The sequence below is a fragment of the Capra hircus genome, chromosome 14 (genome assembly GCF_001704415.2).
Source record: "Capra hircus breed San Clemente chromosome 14, ASM170441v1, whole genome shotgun sequence".
In the NCBI taxonomy this organism is placed as follows: domain Eukaryota; kingdom Metazoa; phylum Chordata; class Mammalia; order Artiodactyla; family Bovidae; genus Capra; species Capra hircus.
Window position 1 is genome coordinate 88,125,557 of NC_030821.1, and position 27,910 is coordinate 88,153,466.

Sequence of the window (27,910 nt, forward strand, 5' to 3'; positions counted from 1 at the left end):
AAATGCAATATCTGCAAAGTGTAATAAAGTGGAATGCAATAAAATGAGGCATGTCTGTACATTTAAACTGGAAGTGACATCATTAAAAGTTCTAGACAGAAAATATAAGTGCAGAAGAGTGTACAAGTCCTCTAAAATTGAAAAGTTTTCCTTCATCCATTTCTATCAAATTTGAAAATGTTAAACTAAATCCTGTCTGAATATTAGACAGTGGAGGAAGAAAAAAGTGTCACCTATCCAAGAGGGATTGCACTAGATCACTGACTGGCAAACTATGTGAAATGAGCTAAATCTAGCCTATTGCCCATTTTTGTGAACAAAGTTTTATTAAAACAGAGTCATGTGCATTTACATGCTGTTTGCTTATATGCATTTTGCCGTCAGTGAATTTTAGTGTTGGAGAGGACCATAAAGATCATTCATTTTTATTCTCCTAATTCGCAGATGAAGAACATGAGGTTTAGGGGAGTTAAGTGACCATTTCAGCAGCCATTTATATAAAAAGAACCATAAATAACCTACAGCTCTTTTCACTTTGTTGCTTCACCCATTCCTTTTTTATTTATTTTTTTTTTTTTCCGAGCACACCTGGAGGAAGGCTGGGGAACTACTAGCTTGAGCCACTGGTATGGCTTAATAATGACATGTGTGACCCCAAAGAAAATAGAGAAAAGTCTCCATTTGTCTTTTTCCATGTTATTTTGACCAAGGGGGCCATATGTTATGTATAGGATACGAGGAGCCTCCAGCATCCTTGATCCCTGAATGTCTCCATGTAGTAGAACTCCAGCAAGCTGAATTAGGGGAACCTGGCATGAATTTGAAATGGACTGTACTTTGAAGAGTGGTCAAAGATGATTATTTAGAAGTCCCTGAACCTACCTCTTTCAATAGATACAATGAATCTATACCTTTATAAATAGCAATTTCTCTCAAATAATACCCAAATGTTGATTGTACAGGGAGTGTGCATAAGATGGTCAAATAGGAAATGACAGAAACAATGGAGAAATATTATTCATAGTAACTCCATCCTCTATGCGGCAATCTGTAACAGGGGTATTGTGAGGGGCCTGAGCACAGACTTGCCCACCCAGGTACACAGTGAAAAATCAATAGTTTAAGTGATATCTTGGCTGTATGGGAAGTAATTTATGAACTCTGGGAATTCTGCCAAACAGGCAGAAAATTGCTGAAGTTTTCTCCAGAGTCAGAGGCACCATTGGTTGAGATCCTCTGGGATACCTCCTGGCCATGCCTGCACCCTTCCCCAACCACATTACCAAGGTGGCTTTGGGCCAGGAACTGACCCAAATCAGGGCTTGCTGTAGTTCCACCCAGTCTGCCAAAGTTTCCAAGTGCAAGCAGTCTACACATGACTACTCCTTCAAGACTACAAGTAGGTATTTTACCTAATTCATAACAAAAAGTTAAACAAATAAGGAAAGAGAGGAATGTGATCCAAATGAAAAAGGAAAATAAAATTACAGGAAACAAACTTCAGTCAAGTGGAGACAAATAATTTACCTGATAGAGTTCAAAGAAACAGTCATAAGGAAGCTCACAAACTGGAGAAGACAATGGAGAAACTAAGAGAGTTTCATCATAGAGACTATTTTTTAAAGTCAGAAAATACAATATATGATATAAAAAATATAATAGAAGAATTCACCAGTAGATTAAATGATACAGAGTAATGAATATGCAACCTGGAAGATAGACTAGTGGAAAACACCAATTAAGAATAACAACAACAACAACAAAAAGTTTTCAAAACAAAAAGAATGTAAGGGACTAAGCATGCAATTGCTATTAAAATTAGATAAATTTATCTCGACAGAAAAATAAGGAAAATCATGCCTTAAATGACAACACTATATCAGATGGTTGCAATATTCGGATATATACAGAATATTCCATCCAAAAGCAACAGAATGCACATTCTTTTCAAGTGCACAGGTAAAATTCTCCAGGGTAGACCACAAGTTAGGCCACAAAAAAAATCTGAATGCTTATAAGAAGATTGAAATAATATCAAGATTTTTTAGCATTGCAAAGATATGAAATTAGAATTCTACTACAAGAAGAAAACTAGAAAAGTATTGAAACATAGAGATGCTAAGCAGTGTGCTGCTAAACAAACATTTATTAACAAAGAAATCATAGAGGAAATTAAAAAAAAATCTGAGACAAATGAAAATGCAATACAGCTGTCCAAGATCTATGGGACCCAGAAAAAACAGTGCTAAGTGGGAAGCTCATACCAATATAGGCTTACCTCAAAACTTAAGGAAACTCTCAAATAAGCAATGTAAGTGTACACTTGAAAAAAAAAAAAAACTGCAAGAAAAAGAAGCCAAAATTTACCAGAAGGGAGGAAACAATAAATATCAGAGTGGAAATAAATGAAATAGGGAATTAAAAATTCATAGAAAAATCTGTGAGACTAAGAGTTGATTCATTAAAAAGATAAACAAAATTGATTAAACTATACCGACTCATTAGTAAACAAATAGAGTCCAAATAAATAAAATTAATTATGAAAGAGGAGAAATTACAGCCAACACAAAAGAAAAACAAATGATCATAAGGGACTCTATTAAAAAAAAATACGTGTCAACATATTAGACAACCTACAAAATTGGCAAATTCTGATAAACGTACAAATGAAGAAATAGAAAACTTGAACAGACCTGTTACTTGTAACTACATTGAATCAGTAATCTAAAATCTCTCCAAAACAAAAGCCAAGGTTCATATAGCTTCAAAGGTAAATTCTTTCAGCATCTCTCTATCTCAATTTTCTTCCAAAAACTTGAAGAGAAAGAAATACTTCTGAATTTATTTTATCAGGTCAGCATTTCCTCGATACCAAAAAACAAAGGACATCATAAAAAAAAAAAAAAAAGGAAGTTACAGGCCAATATCTTAAATAATATAGTTCTAACAATCTTTGAGAAAATGTTACTGAACTGAATTCAATGACATATTTTTTTCCCTTTTTTTAAAAAAAATTTACTTTATTTTACTTTACAATACTGCATTGGTTTTGCCATACATCAGCATGAATCCACCACGGGTGTACACGTGTTCCCAATCCTGAATCCCCCTCCCACCTCCCTCCCCATACCATTTGTTTGGGTCATCCCAGTGCCCCAGCCCCAAGCATCCTGTATCTTGCATTAAACCTAGACTGGCAATTCATTTCTTATATGATATTATACATGTTTCAATGCCATTCTCCCAAATCATCCCAGCCTCACCCTCTCCCACAGAGTCCAAAAGACTGTTCTAAACATCTGTGTCTCTTTTGCTGTCTCACATACAGGGTTATAGTTACCATCCTTCTAAATTCTATATATATGTGTTAGTATACTGTACTGGTATTTTTCTTTCTGGCTTACTTCACTTTGTATAATAGGCTCCAGTTTCATCCACCTCATTAGAACTGATTCACTTGTATTATTTTTAATGGCTGAGTAACACTCCGTTGTGTATATGTACCACAACTTTCTTATCCATTCATCTGCTGATGGACATCTAGGTTTCTTCCATGTCCTGGCTATTATAAACAGTGCTGTGATGAACATTGGGGTACACGTGTCTCTTTCATTTCTGGTTTCCTCAGTGTGTATGCCCAGCAGTGGGACTGCTGAGTCATAAGGCAGTTCTATTTCCAGTTTTTTAAGGAATCTCCACATTGTTCTCCCTACTGACTATACTAGTTTGCATTCCCACCAACAGTGTAAGAGGGTTCCCTTTCCTCCACACCCTCTCCAGCATTTATTGCTTGTAGACTTTTTGATCGCGGCCATTCTGACAGGCGTGAAATGGTACCTCATTGTGGTTTTGATTTGCTTTTCTCTGATAATGAGTGATGTTGAGTATCTTTTCATGTGTTTGTCAGCCATCTGTATGTCTTCTTTGGACAAATGTCTATTTAGTTCTTTGGCCCATTTTTTGATTGGGTCATTTATTTTTCTGGAATTGAGCTGCAGGAGTTGCTTGTATATTTTTGAGATTAGTTGTTTGTCAGTTGATTCATTTGTTATTATTTTCTCCCATTCCAAAGGCTGTCTTTTCACCTTGCTTATAGTTTCCTTTGTTGCTCAGAAGCTTTTAATTTTAACTAGATCTCATTTCTTTATTTTTGCTTTTATTTCCAGTATTCTGGGAGGTGGGTCATAGAGGATAGTGCTGTGATGTATGCTGTAGAGTGTTTTGCCTAAGTTCTCCTCTAGAAGTTTTACAGTTTCTGGTCTTACATTTAGATTTTTAATCCATTTTAAGTTTATTTTTGTGTATGGTGTTAAAAAGTGTTCTAGTTTCATTCTTTTATAAGTGGTTGACCAGTTTTCCCAGCACCACTTGTTAAAGAGATTGTCTTTAATTCATTGTATATTCTTGCCACCTTTGTCAAAAATAAGGTGTCCATAGGTGTGTGGATTTATCTCTAGGCTTTCTATTTTGTTCCACTGATCTATATTTCTGTCTTTGTGCCAATACCATACTGTTTTCATGACTGTGGCTTTGTAGTAGAGCCTGAAGTCAGGCAGGTTGATTCCTCTAGTTCCATTCTTCTTTCTCAAGATTGCTTTGGCTATTTGAGTTTTTTTTTTTTTTTTTTGTATTTCCATACAGATTGTGAAATTATTTGTTCTAGCTCTGTGAAAAATACTGGTGGTAGCTTGATAGGGATTGCATTGGTATATTAAAAGGATCATACAATATTATCAAATGGGTTTCACCCCAAAGATGCAAGAATAGGTTAATCCCCATAAATCAATTGATGTGATACACTACATTAAGAAATTGAAGGATAAACATCATTACTTATCTCAATAGAGGCATGGAATTTTTTTTGACAAAATTAGACATTCATTTATGATAAAAAAAAAAACTGTCACCAAAGTGGCTATAGAGGAAAGATACATGCTGCTGCTAAGTCACTTCAGTCGTGTCCGACTCTGTGCGACCCCAAAGACGGCAGCCCACCAGGCTCCCCCGTCCCTGAGATTCTCCAGACAAGAACACTGGAGTGGGTTTCCATTTCCTTCTCCAATATGAAAGTGAAAAGCGAAAGTGAAGTTGCTCAGTCATGTCTGACTTTTAGAGACCCCATGGACTACAGCCTACCAGGCTTCTCCCTCCATGGCATTTTCCAGGCAAGAGTACTGGAGTGAGGTGCCATTGCCTTCTCCAATACTATAACATAATAAAGACACTATATGACAAACCCTCAATTAAGATAATAATGATGAAATGCTGAAAGCTTTTTCTCTAAGAGTAGGAACACAACAAAAATTCTCCCACTCTCACCACTCTATTCAACATACTGTTGAAAGCTCTAACTAGAGCAATTATACAAAAAAAAAAGTATATAAAATGCATCTCAATTGTAAGGGAAAACATAAAACTGTCACTATTTGCACGTGGCAAAATACTATATTTCTCTCCCTATAGATATAAAACACTAAAGTCTCCACCAAAAACCTATTAGAACTAATAAATTAATTTAATAAATTGTCAGGATGCAAAATTAACATGCAGAAATTAGTTGCATTTCTAGACACTAATACAGAACTATCAGAAATAAAATAATAATATCTCCCATTACATCAAATATAATAAAATACATAAATTTAAGACCACAAGAGACTTGAACTTAGAAAACTGTAAAAAAAATTTAATCAGAGAGAAATTGAAAAAGACACTAATAATTTGAAAGTTATTGTGTTCATGGATTGGAAGAATCAAAATCATTAAAATGTACATATGTCCCCAAACAATCTGTAGATTCAATGCAATCTCCATCAAAATATCAATTTTTCATAGAACTAGTACCAATAATCCTAAAATTTTTATGGGAACACCAAAGACCTAAAGTAGCCAAAGCAACTTGAGGAAAAAGAACAACACTGAGATATTGTGCTATCAGAATATAAAGGTATAATTTATAAATATAAAGCAATCAAATCAGTATGGCACTGAAAAAGACAAACAAACAAACAAACACAGACATACAGATAAATGGAACAGAATAAAGAGTCCAGAAATAAACCCATGCTCATGTGGTCATTTAATCTACAAGAGGAAATAATATACAATAGGGAAAGGCAGTTTATTCAATAAATGGTGCTGGGAAAACTGGATAGTTATAGGCAAAATAATCAAACTGGACCTCTTTGATTCACCAGATACAAAACTAAATTAAAAATAGATTAATAACATAGATCTTACTTACATGTAAGACCTGTAAGTTCTTAAAACTTAATAGAAGAAAACTCCTAGAAGAAAACATGGAATATACTCTTTGATATGGGTCTTATTATTTTTGGATATGTCTTCTCAGACAAGAAAAACAAAAGCAAAGATTAAAAAATGGGACTACATCAAACTGAAAAGCTTTTGCACAATTAAAAAAATATTAGTATAATGAAAGAACAACCTACTAGTGGAAGATATAAGCAAATTATATATTGGATAAGGAAGTGATATCCAAAATATATAAACAAATCATATATCTCAATATGAAAAAAATTCTGATTAAAAAGTGGCCAAAGAGCCTGAATAGATTTTTTTCTCAAATAAGACATAAACAAATGAATATGTATATATATGAATATGTATATCTATATATACATGTATGGGATATTATTGTTGTTCAGCTGCTTAGTCATATCCAACTTTTTGCGACCCCATGGACTGCAGCATGCTAGGCTTCCCTATCTCCCAGAGCTTTCTCAAACTGATGTCCATTGAGTCAGTGATGCTATCCAACCATCTCATCCTCTATCATCCCCTTCTCTTCCTGCTCTCAATCTTTCCCAGCATCAGGGTCTTTTCTAATGAGTCAGCTCTTTGCATCAGTTGGCCAAAGTATTGGAGCTTCAGATTCAGCATCAGTCCTACCAATGAATATTTAGGACTAATTTCCTTTAGGATTGACTGATTTGATTTTGCAGTCCACAGGACTTTCAAGAGTCTTCTTCAACTCCACAGTTCAAAAGCATCAGTTCTTTTGAAATTGATTATGAATCAGTGCTCAGCCTTCTATGTGGTCCAACTCTACAACCATACATGGTTACTGGAAAAAATGTACCTTTGGCTACATGGACCTTTGTTGGCAAAAATTAATGTATCTGCTTTTTAATACACTGACTAGGTTTGACATAGTTTTTCTTCCAAGGAGCCAGTGTCTTTTAATTTCATGGTGTCAGTCACCATCAGCAGTGATTTTGGAGCCCAAGAAAATAAATTCCATCACTGTCTCCATTGTTTCTCTGTCTATTTGCTATGAAATGATGGGACAGGATGCCATGATCTTCATTTTTTGAAAGTTGATTATAAGCCAGGTTTTTCACTCTCCTCTTTCATCTTCATCAAGTGACTGTTTATTTCCTCTCCACTTTCTGCCGTAAGGATGATATCATATGCATATCTGATGTTGATACTTCTCTTGGCAATCTTGATTCCAGAGCTTGTGTTTCATCCAGCCCAGCTTTTCTCATGATGCACCCCTTAAATAAGGAGAGTGACAGTATATAACCTTGATGTACTCCTTCCTTATTTTGGAACCAGTCTAACTGGTTCCATGCCCATTTCTAACTGTTGCTACTTGACCTTCTTACAGATTTCTCAGGAGGCAGGTAAGGTGGTCTAATATTCCCATATCTTTAAGAATTTGCCATAGTTTGTTGTGATCCATATAGTCAAAGACTTTATCATAGTCCATGAAGCAGAAGTAGATGTTTTTCTGGAATGTTGTTGTTTCAATTATCCAACAGATATTGGCAATTTGCTCTCTGGTTTCTCTGCCTTTTCTCAATCTTTCTTGAACATCTAGAAGTTCTCAGTTCACTAGTGTTGAGGCCACTTGGAGAATTTTGAGCATTACTTTTCTAATGTGTGAAATGAGTGAAATTTGTGGTAGTTTGCACATTCTTTGGCGTCGCCTTTCTTTGGGATTGGAATGAAAACTAACCTTTTCCAGCCCTATGGCCACTGCAGAGTTTTCCAAATATGAAGGCATATTGAGTGCAGCACTTTAACAGCAGTATGGGATATTACTTAGCTATTAAAAGTGATAAAATATATTTATGGAAATACAAATGGACCTATAGTGTGTAATGATAAGTGAGATAAATCAAATAAAATAAAACAAATAATGCAACATTTCACTTACATGTAAAAACTAAAAACAAAACAAACGAATAAAGCAGAAACAGACTCACAGATACAGAGAACAAACAGGTGGCTGCCAGAAGAGAAGAGTGTGGGGGGATAGATAAAAAAGTGAGAAATTTTCCCAACTGTAAAATAAATAATCATGGGGATATACTGTACACATAGAGACTATCGCTAGTAATATTGTAACAACTATGTATTGTGAAGGATGGTAACTGATGTTATCACAGTGATTCTGTTGTAATGTATAAAGATGTCAAATCACTATGTTATATTGAAGCTAATATAAAATAGTAGTTAATTATAACTCAATAAAAAATTGAAAGACATTTTAGGGATATTTAAGGTTACAAATATTTGGAAATTAACAGCAAAGATAGAACAACTATCATTAGTACATTGTCATATACAAACACTCATCCTCTGAAAAAAAGAATTAACTTATAAAATGCCACCAAGATTTATGAAGTTTTCCTAAATCAAGTTTTGTCTTTCATGAACAAGTCTTTCCAAGACTATGAAACATAGATTGGTAAATAGTTTCAAATATGAAATTAATTCTAACAATTTTAAATTAAAATGGCTGGTTATAACAGAATTCAGTGTAGCATTTTATTGCGCATATAACTCTGCCCTTTTTGATATTATTATATAGATTTAGTATTGATTATCGCTTTACAATAGGTCTCTTATGATGGCACATCTATTTAGTTTGGAGAGAATTTACATAGGCCCTATTAAGTGAAGTGAAGTGAAAGTTGTTCAGTTGTGTCTGACTCTTTGCAATTCTATGGACTGTAGTCTGCCAAGGAATTCTCCAGGCAAGAATATTGGTCCATTCCCTTCTCCAGGGGGTTAGACTGACCCAGGGATCAAACCAGGTCTCCTGCATCTCCCGCACTGGCAGGTGACATACCTAAAACTCTTGGGAAGGTGACATCAAAATCTTGCTTGGAATTTACATTTACATACATTTATGGAAATACATAATACATAATGTTATCTTGGCATTATGCTTATAACATTTTCTATTCATTCTTAAGTGTTGGGGCTTAGACAATGAATTATATGATCACTATACCAACAACCATTTTGACAACATTTAATCCCAACATTATATGTAGCAGAATAAGTGGTAAAACCATCTTTTAGCTCACCATCCCATTTGTGAAAGAATTTAAGGATAGATAGACATCAGGATGGGCATATTAGAAATCATCATCTCCAGAATTTCTATGGATAAGAAAATGTCTTACAGTGAAAGCATCTGGATCATATCTACAGTTTCTCATTGATTATATTTTCATGATCTTATCCGTTTCCACCTAATGCAAACATAACAGTCCCACAATTTAATAAAGAAGTCTTGGAAAGATTCTGCAAGAGTTGCCATCTACAATGAGGACTGATTTTTGGATAAATTTACTTTTAACTCTTGCAACATAAATACTGAGATGAACAGATGTATATAAATTAACTTGAATTTATCTATAAGAAGCAAATTGTTAATACTTAAATTATCACAATTAGAAATCCACATTCCAGGAATATTAGGGAGCATTTTAGTGACCCTAATAAAAACAACTACCATGGAAAGGAGAATTCCATGACCTTCATATATTAACATCTAGAGATTCTCCATAAGTTTTGTTAGTTAAAATTAAACATGATAGAGAGGTATAAAGATGCACACAGAGACTGGTTCAAAGTGGTGGAGTGCATTCATCCCTCCTGTGAGAACACCAAAATCACAACCAGTTGTTGAACAACCATTAACAGGAGAATTCTTGAGCCCACCAAAAAAGACAAAGACAAAAGAGAGACTGCAATGGAGATGGTAGGAGGGCAAAATCATGATAAAATCAAATCCCATACTCACCATGTGGGTGACCCACTAGCTGGAGAATAATACCAAAGAAGCTCCCCTACTATTGTGAAGGTTCTGAGCCCATCAGTCTTCCCAGCCTGGGGACCCAGCAAAGGGACTAAGAATCCTCAGGGAACCTCACTTTGAAGGCCAGCAAGATTTGATTACAGAACTTCATCAGGACAGGGGGAAACAAAGACTCCACTCACGGAGGGCATAAACAAAATCTTGTTGGAACAAGGACCCAGAGAAAGGGACAGTGACCCCACAGAAGACTAAACTAGACTTACCTGCTAATGTTGGAGCCTCTCCAGAAGCATGGGTTAGCAGTGTGGCTTGCTCTGTGGACAGGGACACTAGTGGCATCAGTACTGGTAGATGCATTCGGGCATAGGCCCTCTTGGAATTGCCATTAGCCCTACCATTGAGCTGGATCACCTCAAGCCAATCAGCTAAGAGGGAGGGAGCACAACCCCACCCATCTGCAGACAATTGCATTAAATTTTACTGAACACAGTCCAGCCTACTAGGGCAAGACTCAGTTTTTCCCACCACCAGTTTCTTTCTCCCATCCAGAAGCTTACACAAACCTCTTAACTTCATCCACTGAGGGCATACAGAAGAAGCAAGAGCTACAATCCCATAGCACTAGAATGAAAAATCACATCACAGAAAGTTAACCAGAATGAAGAGGCAGACGGTTATGTCCCAGGTGAAGGGACAATAAAAAATCTCAGACAAACAATCAAGTGAGGTGGAGATAGGCAACCTTCCAGAAAACATTTCAAAATAATGATAGTGAAGATAATCCAAGATCTCTGAAAAAGAATGGAGAAGATGCAATAAAAGTTTGCTTCCCTGGTGGCTCAGACGATAAATTGTCTGCCTGCAATGTGGAAGACCCAGGTTTGATCCCTGGGTCGGGAAGATCCCCTGGAAAAGGAAATGACAGCCCACACCAGTACTCTGGCCTGGAAAATTGCATGGACAGAGCAGCCTTGTAGGCTACACTCCATGGGGTTGCAAAGAATCGGACATGACTGAGCAACTTCACTTCACTTCTTCACTTACTGCGTAGAAGAAATAAAGAAAAAACAAACAGAAATTAATGGAACTGGAGGAATCAACTTGCCTGACTTCAGGCTCTACTACAAAGCCACAGTCATCAAGACAGTATGGTACTGGCACAAAGACAGACATATAGATCAATGGAACAAAATAGAAAGCCCAGAGATAAATCCACACACATATGGACACCTTATCTTTGACAAAGGAGGCAAGAATATACAATAGAGTAAAGACAATCTCTTTAACAAGTGGTGCTGGGAAAACTGGTCAACCACTTGTAAAAGAATGAAACTAGATCACTTTCTAACACCCCACACAAAAATAAACTCAAAATGGATTAAAGATATAAATGTAAGATCAGAAACTATAAAACTCCTAGAGGAGAACATAGGCAAAACACTCTCAGACATAAATCACAGCAGGATCCTCTATGATCCACCTCCCAGAATTCTGGAAATAAAAGCAAAAATAAACAAATGGGATCTAATTAAAATTAAAAGCTTCTGCACAACAAAGGAAAATACAAGCAAGGTGAAAAGACAGCCTTCTGAATGGGAGAAAATAATAGCAAATGAAGCAACTGACAAACAACTAATCTCAAAAATATACAAGCAACTTATGCAGCTCAATTCCAGAAAAATATATGTGTTAGTATACTGTATTGGTGTTTTTCTTTCTGGCTTACTTCACTCTGTATAATTGGCTCCAGTTTCATCCATCTCATCAGAACTGATTCAAATGAATTCTTTTTAATGGCTGAGTAATACTCCATTGTGTATATGTACCACAGCTTTCTTATCCATTCATCTGCTGATGGACATCTAGGTTGTTTCCATGTCCTGGCTATTATAAACAGTGCTGCGATGAACATTGGGGTACATGTGTCTCTTTCAATTCTGGTTTCCTCAGTGTGTATGCCCAGCAGTGGGACTGCTGGGTCATAAGGTAGTTCTATTTGCAATTTTTTAAGGAATCTCCACACTGTTCTCCATAGTGGCTGTACTAGTTTGCATTCCCACCAACAGTGTAGGAGGGTTCCCTTTTCTCCACACCCTCTCCAGCATTTATTGCTTGCAGATTTTTGGATCGCAGCCATTCTGACTGGTGTGAAGTGGTACCTCATTGTGGTTCTGATTTGCATTTCTCTAATAATGAATACTAACACATATATATGGAATTTAGGAAGATGGCAATGACGACCCTGCATGCAAGACAGGAAAAAAAGACACAGATGTGTATAACGGACTTTTGGACTCAGAGGGAGAGGGAGAGGGTGGGATGATTTGGGAGAATGGGAATTCTAGCATGTATACTGTCATGTAAGAATTGAATCGCCAGTCCATGTCTGACGTAGGGTGCAGCTTGCTTGGGGCTGGTGCATGGGGATGACCCAGAGAGATGTTGTGGGGAGGGAGGTGGGAGGGGGGTTCATGTTTGGGAACGCTTGTAAGAATTAAAGATTTTAAAATTTAAAAAAATAAAAAAAAGAATGCATGCTTAATTAATAACAATGAATACTTCTGGGGAAGAAGGACAGGGAGGAGGATGTAGATGGTTCTCTGAGAGGACCTGAACTTTATCTACAATATATACATCATTTATAATTTTAATAATTAAAATAGTTTTTTACAATGAAAAAAAAATTCCAGAAAAATAAACGACCCAATCAAAAAATGGGCCAAATAACTAAATAGACATTTCTCCAAAGAAGACATACGGATGGCTAACAAACACATGAAAAGATGCTCAACATCACTCATTATTAGAGAAATGCAAATCAAAACCACAACGAGGTACCACTTCACACCAGCCAGAATGTCTGCAATCCAAAAATCTGCAAGCAATAAATGCTGGAGAGGGTGTGGAGAAAAGGGAACCCTCCTACACTGTTGGTGGGAATGCAAACTAGTACAGCCACTATGGAGAACAGTGTGGAGATTCCTTAAAAAATTGCAAACAGAACTACCTTATGACTCAGCAGTCCCACTGCTGGGCATACACACCGAGGAAACCAGAATTGAAAGAGACACATGTACCCCAATGTTCATCGCAGCACTGTTTATAATAGCCAGGACATGGAAACAACCTAGATGTCCATCAGCAGATGAATGGATAAGAAAGCTGTGCTACATATACACAATGGAGTATTACTCAGCCGTTAAGAAGAATTCATTTGAATCAGTTCTGATGAGATGGATGAAACTGGAGCCGATTATACAGAGTGAAGTAAGCCAGAAAGTAAAACACCAATACAGTATACTAACACATATATATGGAATTTAGGAAGATGGCAATGACGACCCTGTATGCAAGACAGGAAAAAAGACACAGCTGTGTATAACGGACTTTTGGACTCAGAGGGAGAGGGAGAGGGTGGGATGATTTGGGAGAATGACATTCTAACATGTATACTATCATGTAAGAATTGAATCGCCAGTCTATGTCTGACACAGGATACAGCATGCTTGGGGATGGTGCATGGGGATGACCCAGAGAGATGTTATGGGGAAGGAGGTGGGAGGGGGGTTCATGTTTGGGAACCCATGTAAGAATTAAAGATTTTAAAATTTAAAAAATAAAAAACTAAAAAAAAAATGATATACTAAAAGAAATCAATATCAAAATAACTGAGAATAAGAATGGAAAGGTGATCTGGAAGACAGAGTTATGGAAATCACTACTGCAAAACAAAATATAGAAATAAATGGAAAAAATAAAGAAAGAAATCTTTGGGACATTAAATTTACCAACACATATTTTCAGAGTCCCAGAAGGAGAGGAACCAGATATCAAATTGCCACAATCCGTTGGATCATTGAAAAGCAAGAGAGTTCCAGAAAAATATCTAATTCTGCTTTATTGACTACACCAAAGACTTTGATGGCATGGATCACAATAAACTGTGGAAATTCTTAAAGAGATGGGAATGCCAGACCACCTGACCTGCCTCCTAAGAAATCTGTATGTAGGTCAAGAAGGAACAATTAGAACTGGACCTGGAACAACAGACTGGTTCCAAATCAGGAGAGAGTATGTCAAAGTGGCATATGGTCACCCTGCTTATTTAACTTATATGCAGAGTACATCATGAGAAACACTGGGCTGGATGAAGCACAAGCTGGAATCAAGATTGCTGGGTGAAATATCAATAACCTCAGATATGCAGATGACGTCATCCTTATGGCAGAAAGTGAAGAAGAACCAAAGAGCCTCTTGATGAAATTGAAAGAGGAGAGTGTAAAAGTTGGCTTAAAATTCAACATTAAGAAAACTAAGATCATGGCCTCTGGTTCCATCTGCTCCTGCTGCTGCTAAGTAGTTTCAGTGGTGCCTGACTCTGTGCGACCCCATGGGCTATAGCCCACCAGGCTCCCCTGTCCACAGGAATCTCCAGGCAAGAATACTGGAGTGGGTTACCATTTCCTTCTCCAGCGGTCCATCACTTCATCGCAAATAGATGGGGAAACAATGGAAACAGTGACAGACTTTATTTTCTTGGGCTCCAAAATCACTGCAGATGGTGATTGCAGCCATGAAATAAAAGATGCTTGCTCCTTGGAAGAAAATCTATGACCAACCTAGACAGCATATTAAAAAGCAGAGACATTACTTTGACAACAAATGTCTGTGTAGTCAAAGCTATAGTTTTTCCAGTAGTGATATATGGATGTGAGGGTTGGACTATAAAGAAAGCTGAGAGATGAAGAATTGATGGTTTTGAACTCCAGTGTTAGAGAAGACTCTTGAGAATCCCTTGGACTGCAAGGAGATCCAACCAGTCCATTGTAAAGGAAATCAGTCTTAAATATTCATTGGAAGGACTGATGCTGAAGCTGATACTGCAATACTTTGGCCATCTGATGTGAAGAACTCACTCATTGGAAAAGACTGATGCTGGGAAACATTGAAGGCGGGAGGAAAAGGGGACAACAGAGGATGAGATGGTTGGATGGCATCACCAACTCTATGGACATGAGTTTGAGTAAAACTCCGGAATTGGTGATTGACAGGGAAGCCTGGCATGCTGCTATCCATGAGGTCGCAAGGAGTCAGACACGACTGAGCTGAACTGAACTGAAGTGAACTGACAACGAGAAGAGAGAGAGAAAGGACCTGAGAAAATATTTGAAGACATAGTAGCTTAAAATTTCCCTAACAAGAAATAGGTTGATGAAATAATCAAGAACATCCAGGAAGCTCAGAGAAGCTTCTAAAAGTCCCAGACAGGATAAACCCAAGGAGGAACACTCCAAGACACATAGTAATCAAATTGACAAAAATTAAAGACAAAGATAAAATATTCAAAGCAACAGGGGAGAAATAGGAAATAACATATAAGGGAACTCCCATAAGGTTATTAGCTGATTTCCCAACAGGTACTCTACAAACTGGAAGGGAATGGCATGATGTGTTTAAAATGATAAAAGGGAAGAAATTACAACTAAGAATGTTCTAACTAGCAAGACTCTCATTCAGATTTGTTGGAAAACTCAAATGCTATACAGACAAGCAAAAATTCAGCACCATCAAATCAGCTTTACAAGAAATGCTAAAGGGATTTTTCTAGTCAGGAAACAGAAGAAAAGGAAAGAAAAATCTCACGTAAAATAAATAAAAAATAATTAAGAAAATGGTATTAGGATCATGCATATTGATAATTGCCTTAAATGTAAATGGGTTAAGTGCACCAATACAGATTGCCTGGACAGATGAGAGCTTGTACATGTAGGCACCCCCACTTACCACATCACTCTACTTAATCCCTCAAACTCTATGTGAGTTCCTTTTTTTGTTAGGATAATCATGTTTAGGTTATGACTTTTAATCATATCTTTTATTTTATGTCTCGCTATTGATTGTGAAAACTGATAAACATCTTTTACCATTGTGATCATATAACTGTTTGTTTAATACCTTATATCATGATTGGCCAACAGAAAATAATGGAATTTTGTATCATGAAAATTACCATTTAATAGAAAAATTTGTAATCACTTTTTTAAAATCTTGATGCACATTAGAATTATCTTAGAATATTTTGAAAAACATAAGTGCCCAGGTATTGTTTGTCCTCCAAATTATGTTTGATATTATTTTTTTATTTTGATATTAGTTTCTCATTTTGATACTAAAATCTCCTTTAAATGTTTTCTTCTGTGTAATCACTCCCTGAGTTTTTTTCAGTCTTTTAAGTTTACTGAAGCTTTCAATGATTAAGTCAAAGATCTCTCTTGGTTATTGTCACATTGCACTTAAAATATATGGGTTATTTTCAGTACATTTTGATATTGATTTCTAACATAATTCCATGGTAATAGGAGAGCAGACTTTATATAATTTCAAAATATTTAGACTGAATTTTTTGCACCTTGTTTTTTTTTTTTTTTCTTTGCACCTTGTTTTATGTTCCTGGATATGTTCCAGTGTCTATAGCTTTAAAATTTATGGGAACTTAAATATAATTGAATTTATATTTTCCTGTTGTGTGAAAATTGTATAAATCTTAATTACGCTGAATTGGTTTGTAGCCTTTTTCAGGCCTATTGTATCCTTCTAATTTTCTGTCTATTCATTCTATTAATTTTTGAGAGTATAATATTGAAACTCCAACTAAAATCTTTATCAATTTAAAAATAATAATAATAAATTAAAAATAATAATAATAATAATAATAGTAGTAGTAGTAGTATATGGTGGAACTATACATAACTTTGTTCTGTATTTTCCAATTCTCTTGAAATGTGTTATATCATAATAATTTTAAAAGTTTTAAATTAAAAATGATAGGAGAAAATTGATGAAGTATGTGGCAGTATGTGTGGGTAATCTAGCTAGATGGTAGAGACACTTCCAAGTTTGCCTAAATGTTCCATTATAATCAGATGAACCCATGAACAAATGCCTTCCCAAGTGATTCTCTAGATTGTGACTCAGCTTCTTTGTCATTTCTCTCATTTAGGGATTCATCATATGACATGGACCTTTAGCTCACACTGATATTAAATTTATCATATCTGACTGAAGTACACTTTGTATGTAATGAATTCACAAAAAGAGATTGCATAACAATTATTCTGTCTACTTGTAAATAAACATTTGAAATAAATTCTAGCTATTTTATTTAAGGCATGTCTTGGCAACAAGATTTTTGGTGACAGGCTCATAGACCTCCACTATCTTTAATTATTGGCCCTGTCTTTTAGTTTCGTTCAGTTCAGTTGCTCAGCCGGGACTCAGTCGACTCGGTTCAGTCGACTCTGGGACTTCATGGACTGCAGCATGTCAGGCTTACCTGTCCATCACCAACTCCCAGAGTTTGATCATACTCACTTCCATATAGTTGGAGATGCCATGCAACCATCTCATCCTCTGTTGTCCCCTTCTCCTACTGCCTTCAATCTTTCCCAGAATCAGGGTCTTTTCCAGTGAGTCTGTTCTTTGTATGAGGTGAACAAAGTACTGGAGCTTAAGGTTCAGCGTCAGTCCTTCCAATGAACATTCAGGACTGATTTCCTTTAGGATGGGCTGATTTGATCTCCTTGCAGTCCACAGGACTCTCAAGAGACTTCTTCAACACCACAGTTCAAAAGCATCAGTTCTTCAGCTCTCAGCCTTCTTTATGGTCCAGTTCTCACATCCATATATGACTACAGGAAAAGCCATAGCTTTAACTAGATGGACTTTGTCAGCAAAGTGCTATCTCTGCTTTTAATACACTGTCTATGTTGGTCAAAGCTTTTCTTCCAAAGAGAAAGGATCTTTTAATTTCATGACTGCAGTCACCATCTGCAGTAATTTTGGAGCCCAAGAAAATAAAGTCTCTCATTGTTTCCATTGTTTCCCCATCTATTTGCTATAAAGTGATGGGACAGGATGCCATGATCTTCATTTTTTGAAAGTGATTTCAAGCCAGATTTTTCACTCTCCTCTTTCACCTGTATCAAGGGACTCTTTAGTTCTTCTCTGCTTTCTACCATAAGGGTAGTGTCATCTTCATATCTGAGGTTATTGATATTTCTTCCAGAAATCTTGATTCCAGCTTGTGCTTCATCCAGCCCAGCATTTCACCTGATGTTCTGTGCATAGAATTTAAATAAGCAGGGTGAAAATATACAGTCTTCAATTAAAAATGAATAAATTGAAAAAGAAAAACTATGTATATTGTAAATTTGAGGGAAGTCACCTGATAAACTTTAAAAAACATAAATGAAAAATAATGATAAAAGATAAAATAGAATGATTAAAAATGCTCACTTAAAATCAGAAGTGACAAAAATAGAAAAAATTAAACAATGTACAAATGCATGACAAAAAGCTGTTAGAAATATAGCTCTCTTTACCCAACTATATCAATAGTTACTTTAAATATAAATGATCTAAACACACTAGTTAGAAGGTAGAGAAATTTAGGCTGGATTTTAAAAGTAATACTGAAAAATCTGCAAGAAATTCACTGTAAATATTGACTCAGATAATTTATACATAAAGTAGATGGGGAAACATATGTAATTACCAACCAAATGAAATTTGGTATAACTATATTAACTTCAGACAAAGTTAGCTTTGTAACAAAGAAAATTAAACGTGATGGAGGAATATCAAATAATGATAAACTATTCAATTCTGCAAGAAGATATAATTATCAAATCACACAGTTATATAAAGCCAATACTGGGGAGTAAATCATCATTTTTATGATATCCATAAAATTTGCCTATTAAATAACTGTTGATTGCTTAATTTACTTAATATTTGTTTCAAGCATTTATGCACTTGGTAATATCACTAAACTTTTGGGGAAAATTAAGTAAAGGAGAAAAAATAGGTATAAAACAATATGTAACTTAGCTGGCATAATAAAAATGTGTTAACTTCCTTTAGCAGTGTTTTGATTGTGTTGTATTACTATACTTTCTCCAAGACGTGTCATATCTGTTCTATTTGATGCTTTCCATGAAATTAAAAGAGGCTTGCTCCTTAGAAGGAAAACATATTAAAAAGCAGAGACATCACCCTGCTGACAAATGTCCATTGAGTCAAAGCTAAGTTTTTTCCCAGTAGTCATGTACAGATGTGCGAGTTGGATCATATAGAAGGCTGAGTGCTAAAAAAAAAAAAAAAAAAAAAAAATAATGCTTTTGAATTCTGGTTCTGGAGAAGACTCTTGAGAGTCCCTTGGACAGCAAGGAGATCAAATCAGTCCATCCTAAAGGAAATCAACACTGAATATTCATTGTAAGGACTGATACTGAAGCTAAGCTCCAATATTTTGGCCATCTGATGCAGAAAGCCAGTTTATTGGAAAAGCCAGTATCATTTCACCTGATACTGTTGATAATTGAAGGCAAAATGGAGAAAACGGTGGGATAGGGTAAGATGGTTAGTAATAAAGCATGACTGACTCAATGTACATGAGTTTAAGTAAACTCCAGGAGATAGTGAAGTACAGAGAAGCCTGGCGTGCTGCAGTCCATGGCATCCCCAAGTTGGATATGACTTAGTGACTGAATAACAACGGCAATTTAGTCATGAGTTAAGAAATTTTCTAACTTCGAATTATTGAACCATGATGCTACCTAGTTTCATCTTATTATATTTGAATTATCCTTAATGAAATTCAATTCTGTTACATTTTACTTTAATAATTTTATATTTCAAACTAAATTCTATGCTTTAGAAACATCTTGTATATAATACAAGCATGTTTCCCATTTTCCCGGATGTCACTGACAGCCTCTAATGTGGTCCTCAATCATGTCCCTACCTGGTATTGATGACTTTGTACAATTCTCTCTAATTCAATATGGCCTGAATATCAGTTCAGTTCAGTTCAGTTGCTCAGTAATGTCTGACTGTTTGCAACCCCATGGACTGCAGCATGCCAGGTCTCCCCATCCACTACCAACTCCCAGAGTATACTCAAACTCATGTCCATTGAGTCAGTGATGCCATCCAACCATCTCATTCTCTGTCATCCCCTTCTCCCTGTCCCCACCCCCCCACCTTCAATCTTTCCCAGCATCAGGACTTTTTCCAATGAGTCAATTCTTCACATCAGGTGGCCAAAGTATTGGAGTTTCAGCTTCAGCATCAGTACTTCCAATGAATATTCAGGACTGATTTCCTTTAGGATGGACTGATTGGGTCTCCTTGCTGTCCAAGGGACTCTCAAAAGTCTTCTCCAACACCACAGTTCAAAAACATCAATTCTTTTGTGTTCAGCTTCTGGAGAAGGGAATGGCAAACCACTTAGTATTCTTACCTTGAGAACCCCATGAACAGTATGAAAAAGCCTGAATATAGTGACTCCTAAAAAAATAAAACCCATAAAAGTGATAGATTGTCACTTACAAAAGAGATGAAGTTACAAAACTAATGTAGCTTTTATCCTGGGTGCACTTTCTTACCCTCTTACTGGCTCACTCTGAAAGGAGCCAGCTAGCATGTTGGGAAAACATCCTCTCTACCAATTGACTCTTCAGATGAGACTAAAGTCTTGGCTAAAAGTTTGAATCTAACATCATGAAAAATCTTTAAATAGAGGTTTAAACTAAGTCCTGCACCACAGAAACTGAGAGATAATGAATGCTTTTCTTCAGTGGTCATATCTTGTGTTATTTTGTTTTGCAGCAACAGATAATTGGTATAATGAAATTTAGAATCCACAAGAGCAATGAAAGGGTAAGCATCATTGCTACAAAGCTAATAATTTTACTTACCCTACCCAGTTGTGGAAAGGCTCTGTAAAAATGATCTTTAGTTCAGATTTTGTAGAAAGAGTAAAACTCTGGGTCTGAGGACAAGAAATTTGATTTGGTAATATGTGCAACTAATAATTAACATAATGGGAAAATGTAGATATAATAGTTCTCTTTATTATTTGAAGTTCATGGAGCACAAGTGACTAGTGTATAGTAAAAAGTAAAATTTGAACTCTTCAGCAATGAATATAACTTGAAAATCCTCTCTGCATGTAAAATTCAGTTTGGTCTCAGGTGGCTGAAAACCAGATATTAACTGGACTCTCTCTTCCCATTTAAATACTATTGAATGCATCTTGTAGAACTTCAAAGTTATCTGTGTGCAAAGAGTTCATGCATGCTAAGTCACATTAGTCGTGTCTGACTCTTCATGAGACTCTACAGAGCCTGCCAGGCTACTCTGTCCATGGTATTCTTCAAGTATAAATATTAGAGTGGCTTGTCATGTTCTCCTCTAGAGGATCGTCTGACCCAGGGATCAAATCTGTGTCTTTTATATCTCCTGTGTTGGCAATATATATATAGTTTGTATTTATATAATACTTATAATACAGATGATACATATATACTGCTAATACTTCGTACTTCTAGAATCATTCATGGTTCCCATACATGACGCTATGGTAAATAGACAATAATGTTCTCTTTTCTTCACCAACAGCAGCAAAACAAATTTTATGTGAATTTAGTACCCAAAAGGAAAGTTGCACAGATAAATTTCCACTGATTATTGCTTTCTTTTTGAATTCCAATGTTTATTTCACCTTCTTGCACCATATGATTATTTACAACTTATATAAAAAAAAAAAAAGGTAAGTTTTGTTTTTTTCCTAAAAGAAGAAAAGAGTGAAGGAAATAAAAGAGGCAAGAATGTATCACCAGATATTTATAGACACACCACTGTTGAATATGAATACCAGTGAGAGACAAGGAATCTATTAATAAGTATCTACAGAATCTTTACCTATTACCCAGAACTAGGGTGAAATCATTGAAAAAATATTTTACTTTTATTTTAAATTCAAGGATAAATGAAACACACAGTGGTTAAAAAAAAAAAAAGAATGATTCTTTCTTGACATAATCTAAAAAGAAGTGCAAAATTAGAACAAAGTCAAGTCCTAATGTTTGAGTTCTCAAAAGACAACTCAGTTGTGAATAGAAAATCAGAGATGGGCTGACTGGTAGCTAGAGTTTGAACCACAAATCTGTCTTGTATTTTTTCCAGTATCCATAGTCCCGAGACAGAGGAATGTTGGAAACATAAAAGTACCCTGGGTGGGGCTCTGAAAGTAAAAACAATGTGATTCAGTAAAGTTGTTAATGATAAATTACTATAATAATGAACATTTTATTGACAAAAACACGTGCATTTGTCAGCATGCAGTGGTGGTCAGAAGTGACCACAGGACTGGAAAAGATAAATTTTAATTCCAATTCCTAAAAAGGGCAGTACCAAAAAATGTTCAAACTACCCTACAATCATATTCATTTCCCATGCTAATAAGGTTATGATCAAGGACTCTGGGGGAAAAAGAGAGGGTGGGATGATTTGGGAGAATGGCATTGAAACATGTATACTATCATGTAAGAAACGAATCACCAGTCTATGTTCGATGCAGGATACAGGATGCTTGGGGCTGGTGCACGGGTATGATCCTGGGAGATGGTGTGGTGTGGGAGGTGGGAGAGGGGTTCGGGATTGGGAACTCATGTACGCCGGCGGCGGATTCATGTCAATGCGTGGCAAACCCAATAGAGTATTGTAAAGTAAAATAAAGTAAAAATAAAACTTAAAAAAAATCATTCAAGCTAGGCTTTAGCAGTATGTGACATGAGAACTTCTAAAGGCACAAGCTGGATTTAGAAAAGGGAGAAGAATCAGAGATCAAATTGCCAACCATCATTGGATCATAAAAAAGCAAGGGAATCCCCGCCCCCCAAAAAATCTACATCTGCTTCATTGACAACATTAAAGCCTTTGACTATGTGGATCACAACAAACTTCGGAAAATTCTTAAAGATATGGGAATATGATCCAACCTTTTCTGTCTCTTGAGAAACTTCTATGCAAGTCAAGAAGCAATGGTTAGAACTTTACATGAAACAAATGACTGGTTCAAAATTGGTAGAGTATGGCAAGGCTGTATATTGTCACCCTGTTTATTTAACTTCTATGCAGAGTACATCACATAAAATGCAAGGCTGGGTGACTCACAAGGTGGAATCACGTTTGCCAGGAGAAATATCAACAACCTCACATATTCAGAAGACATCACTTTAATGTCAGAAAGTGAAGAGGAACTAAAGAGCCTCTTGATGAGGGTGAAAGAGAAGAGCAAAAAAGCTGACTTAAAGCTCACAATTCAAAAACTAAGATCACTGCATCTGATCCTATCATTTCATGGCAAATAGAAAGGAAAAAAATGGAAACAGTTACAAATTTTATTTTCATGGGCTCCAAAATCACTGCAGATGGTGATTGCAGCCATGAAATTAAAAGATGCTTGCTCCTTGGAAGAAAAGTTATGACGAATATTGAAAGTATATTAAAAAGAAAAGACATCGCTTTGCTGATAATGGTCCATATATTTAAAACTATTCCAGTAGTCATGTATGGATGTGAGAGTTGGACCATAAAGAAGGTTGAGCACCAAAGAATCGATGCTTTCAAATTGTGGTGCTGGAGAAGACTCTTGAGAGTCTCCTGATAGCAAAGAGTTCAAATCAGTCATCCTACAGGAATTCAACTTCAAATAGTCATTGAAAAGACTGGTAATGAAGCTATAATACTGTGGCCACCTCATGCAAACAGCCAAATCATAGGAAAAGATCCTGATACTAGAAAATATTGAAGGTCAAAGGAGAAGAGGACAGCAGAGGATGAGATGTTTGGATAGCATCACTGACTCAATGGACATGAAGTTGAGCAAATTCCAGGAGATGGTGAAAGACAGAGAAGCCTGGCATGTTGCAGTCTGTGGGGCTGCAGAGTCAGACACAACTTTGTAACTGAACAACAATAGTAATGGTCTACTAAGTTTAGAACTTAGTAGGAAGTATTCAGAGTCATGCTGAGAATAAAAGGTGTGATTCTCCAGTCTGGTCAGTGGAAACTAAAACTCAAAGATTTATAATATCAAGTATACAGAATTGCAGTAACAAATTAATATCTAGAAGCAAAAACTACAAAATGAATTAACACCACAAGTGGCTTCTACCTGTCCTAGGCATTGATAGCTTTGTTTAGAAATTGTGTTTCAAATATACTTAATCTCTTAATACTTTTCTATTAATACTTCTTTTCTTATGAAAGGTCCTATTTGCCTGTGAACTAGAGCATCTCCTTGGCATCTCAGGCCCATCCTACAGCTAGACTTGAGTGGTTGTATTCAAGTCTTTGCCATATTGTGTCAAGCTCTTTGAGGAGCAGGAGCAAGGGCCATGTGGGTGGGGATGAATGATATGCTCTTTCTGGCCTCTGCCTTTCTCTCCTCTTCCAGTGTTTCTGTGGAGGGTCAAGTGTGGGGTGAACTCTGCATACTCTTCATCCCCTCACTACTACAAGGCAGGGGACCCTCCAGTCTCAGAGATGTGGGCTTCTGGTGTTTTGGCCTCAAATTTCCATCTTTGTTTTTCTTGTTGCCTATCCTGTTGCCAAAATTCTATATAAAATTCATTATTTAGAAGGTATATATCCTGAAATAATTTATAGTTAAACCAAATATATATAGAGATTATTGATGCATTTAGGCAGGTACCCTGCTTCACAAAACCACATTTTTTTTTACTTTATTTTACTTTACAATACTGTATTGGTTTTGCCATACATCAACATGAATCCACCACAGGTGTACCCATACTCCCAATCCTGAACCCCCATACCATCTCTCTGGGTCATCCCAGTGCACCAGCCCCAAGCATCCTGTATCTTGCATCGAACCTAGACACAAGCAACTCCTGCAGCTCAATTCCACAAAACCACTTTTAAGGACAGTTTAGAATATCCTGTATTAGAAAATGTTCTAAGAATTTATATTATTATATTTCCTAAACATAAACAATTGCATTTACTACATTAGAGATCTCTTTTTATTTTTTAATATAAATTTATTCATTTTAGTTGGAGGTTAATTACTTTACAATATTGTACTGGTTTTGCCTTACATCAACATGAATCCACCACAGGTATACACGTGTTCCCCATCCCGAATCCCCCTTCCTCCTCCCTCCCTGTACCATCCCTCTGGGTCATCCCAGTGCACCAGCCCTAAGCATCCAGTAGGCTACCATTTCCTGAAGACTTTCTATATATCAGAGGCTTCATAAATGTTTCCACTCCTAGAGGGCATAACATTGGTAGAAGATTGCATGGACTAAAATAAACGTGCAATGTGTGAGTTGTGAAGTTGTATTTGGAGTTTACTGAGGACTATAACCTGGGAGGCAACCTCTTATAGAGCTTTGAGGGACTGCTCCAATGAGGCAGGGGAAGGTCATTGGTACACATGACTGGTGAAGGAGGGTACATGCAGTCAACACACATTTTAGTTGAAGGTTGCTGCTAATTACAGGGAACACATGTGTCCATTAACAGTTTTAGTGCTTTTCTAGACATGAGAAGATTCAAGAAACTGGGCTCATAAAACTTCCTGAAAATATCTAAGTGTCTGAAGGTCTATTCTGTCGATTTTCCCCAGAGTACAGAGTATCTCACTCTTGACCTCCACCCAGAACTTCTTTCAGGGGGTGTTGAAGGTCAACGACTGCACTGGCTGGTGACTTAATCCTTACAGAGCCAGATAGCAAGTGACAGTCTTTGGTTCACATTTGGTACTATTTTAATTTTAAAGTTTAAAGAAACTCAGTGTGGTTATTAACTAAAATTACACGTTTATTTGAAGAGGTAGGATTTAAACTCAAATCTCTTCTCTCTAAAGTCTGAAATCTTTTCTAAATACCACTGAAAAGAAAAGAGTAGAATAAAACAAAATATCATTTACAGATTTATTCCATTATGCCAGGATTTGCAATACTATGATTATGTTTTAACATATGAAGAAATTTAGGGAACATAGGACATGAGAGAGTGAAACTAAGTTATTTTAAGATGATCTGTGTTTAACTTAAGAAATTGAGCCAATTGTATTGAGTTGATCAAAAAGTAAAGCAAAAATAGACACATATTCCATTTTCACTTAAAGTAAAAATTTTAAAAACATATATTTCATTTTCACAAAGAACTTTTTTGAACCATTTCTTCACAAATTTTGTCCCACCTTCTGCCATTTTTTGGGAAACTTCATAATAGCACTCTCCCAAAACTTTCCTTAAACTTTTTAAGTAAAGAACTGTTCCAGGTGTCTTTTACATTCTTCCAGGGAATTTAAATGTTTCCCATCAAGAGAATTTTGTAAATACTAAAATAAACAGCCCTCTAGCACGGGTGCTGAGCACGGGGCCAGAGTGGGAGGCGGCGGCTGCAGAGCTGGGGGAAGGCGGCAGCCGAATGTCCATTCGCGCCCCTTGCCATCCCTGGGGCCCCCAATGCTCCAGGCCAAGCAGAAGCTGCGCGGCCTATGCCCCGTGGCCGGATCCGCGTCCCGCCTCAGTCCCTGGAGGACACTCTGGAGAGAGGAGGAGCCAGAAGCACAGGCTGGTGCACCTGTTGGCCGGATAACGTGGTGGTGCATTGGGAATCATTCTGACATGTGCGCTGGAAGTTGTGAAAACGGCTGCAGTCATTTTCTGTGACACCTTGCATCGCTGCAGTTCAGCTGAGCACCACGGCCGGAGCCAGGGTCAATGGAGTAGTGTCTCCTGGACCTCTCCATTGTCTAAAGGTGACCTTGTGAAAAAAAAAAAAAAAAGGGCTTCGGTGCCCTGTTTAGAGGATTAGGCCTCAGTTTGGTGTCAGTGGCCCTTTCCAGAGCAATATAATTTGCTGCTTATTTAAACCACAAGGAAAAGTTGAATCGTTTATTTGATCCTGATCCTTCCCAGGTACACACGATTTCAGCTGCACTGCCAGGCATTTACTGTACATTTCTCTTTGAGAAAAGAGTGAGATCATGTCATCTCATGCTCCCCATCCGCAGGTCACTTCCTGGATGGACTAACTTAAACCTCGTTTTACTGCAATTACAGCGACCAACCCCATTTGGCTTATAAAAACTCTACTATAGATTGATGCAAGGAACCGTGGGGAAAAGCGAATGGGTGCTTTCCAGTGTGTCCCTGAAGTGTATCAGACAGATGGACTTAAAGGATTTTATAGGAAAATGTCTGCTTCATATGCTGGAATATCAGAGACTGTTATCCATTTTGCTATTTATGAAAATATTAAGCAAGCACCACTGAAATATAAGATTGCTTCTACAATGGAAAATGAAGAAGAGTCTGTAAAGAAGTGTCAGATTTTCTGGGAATGATGCTAGCTCAAAAATGTGTGCCACAAGTATAGCATATCCACATGAAGTTGTGAGAACAAGACTGTGTGAAGAAGGAACAAAATATAGATCCTTTTTTCAGACATTATCTTTGCTTGTTCAAGAAGGCTCTGGGTCTCTTTACCATGATCTGACAACTCATCTGGTGAGACAGATTCCAAACACAGCCATTATGATGGCCACTTATGAGTTGGTGGTCTACCTGCTAATGGACAGCACCACCAAACTGCTGTGCTATAAAGAAGAAAGACCAAAAGAGAAAGTTGACCATGGAGTTCCAAAGCCAGCATGGTGGACAGGAGGAAAATAGTGTGGGAACATGGAACTATGCCTAAGTGGAAGTTTAGTAGTAGGAATTATAGTAATCCTAACCACAATACTTAGCCTTTTTAGTAATGTGAAAAAAGAAACAAACATGGCTGCCTCCAAGAGAAAACCTTTAGAAGCACTCTTTCCTCAAAATTGCCATTTTCTCTATCATGTCCACAGAAAACTATTGGCATTTTGTTGATTTATGGCAACTAGGGTACAGTGTTTATTCCATGAACACTTTTCCAGTCTTCTAGACAAAGCCATCT

The 27,910-nt window shown here is 36.7% G+C and overlaps 1 pseudogene; it reads left to right on the plus strand.

Moving 5' to 3' along the window:
• LOC102185933 lies at window positions 1,255-27,642 on the plus strand (annotated as a pseudogene).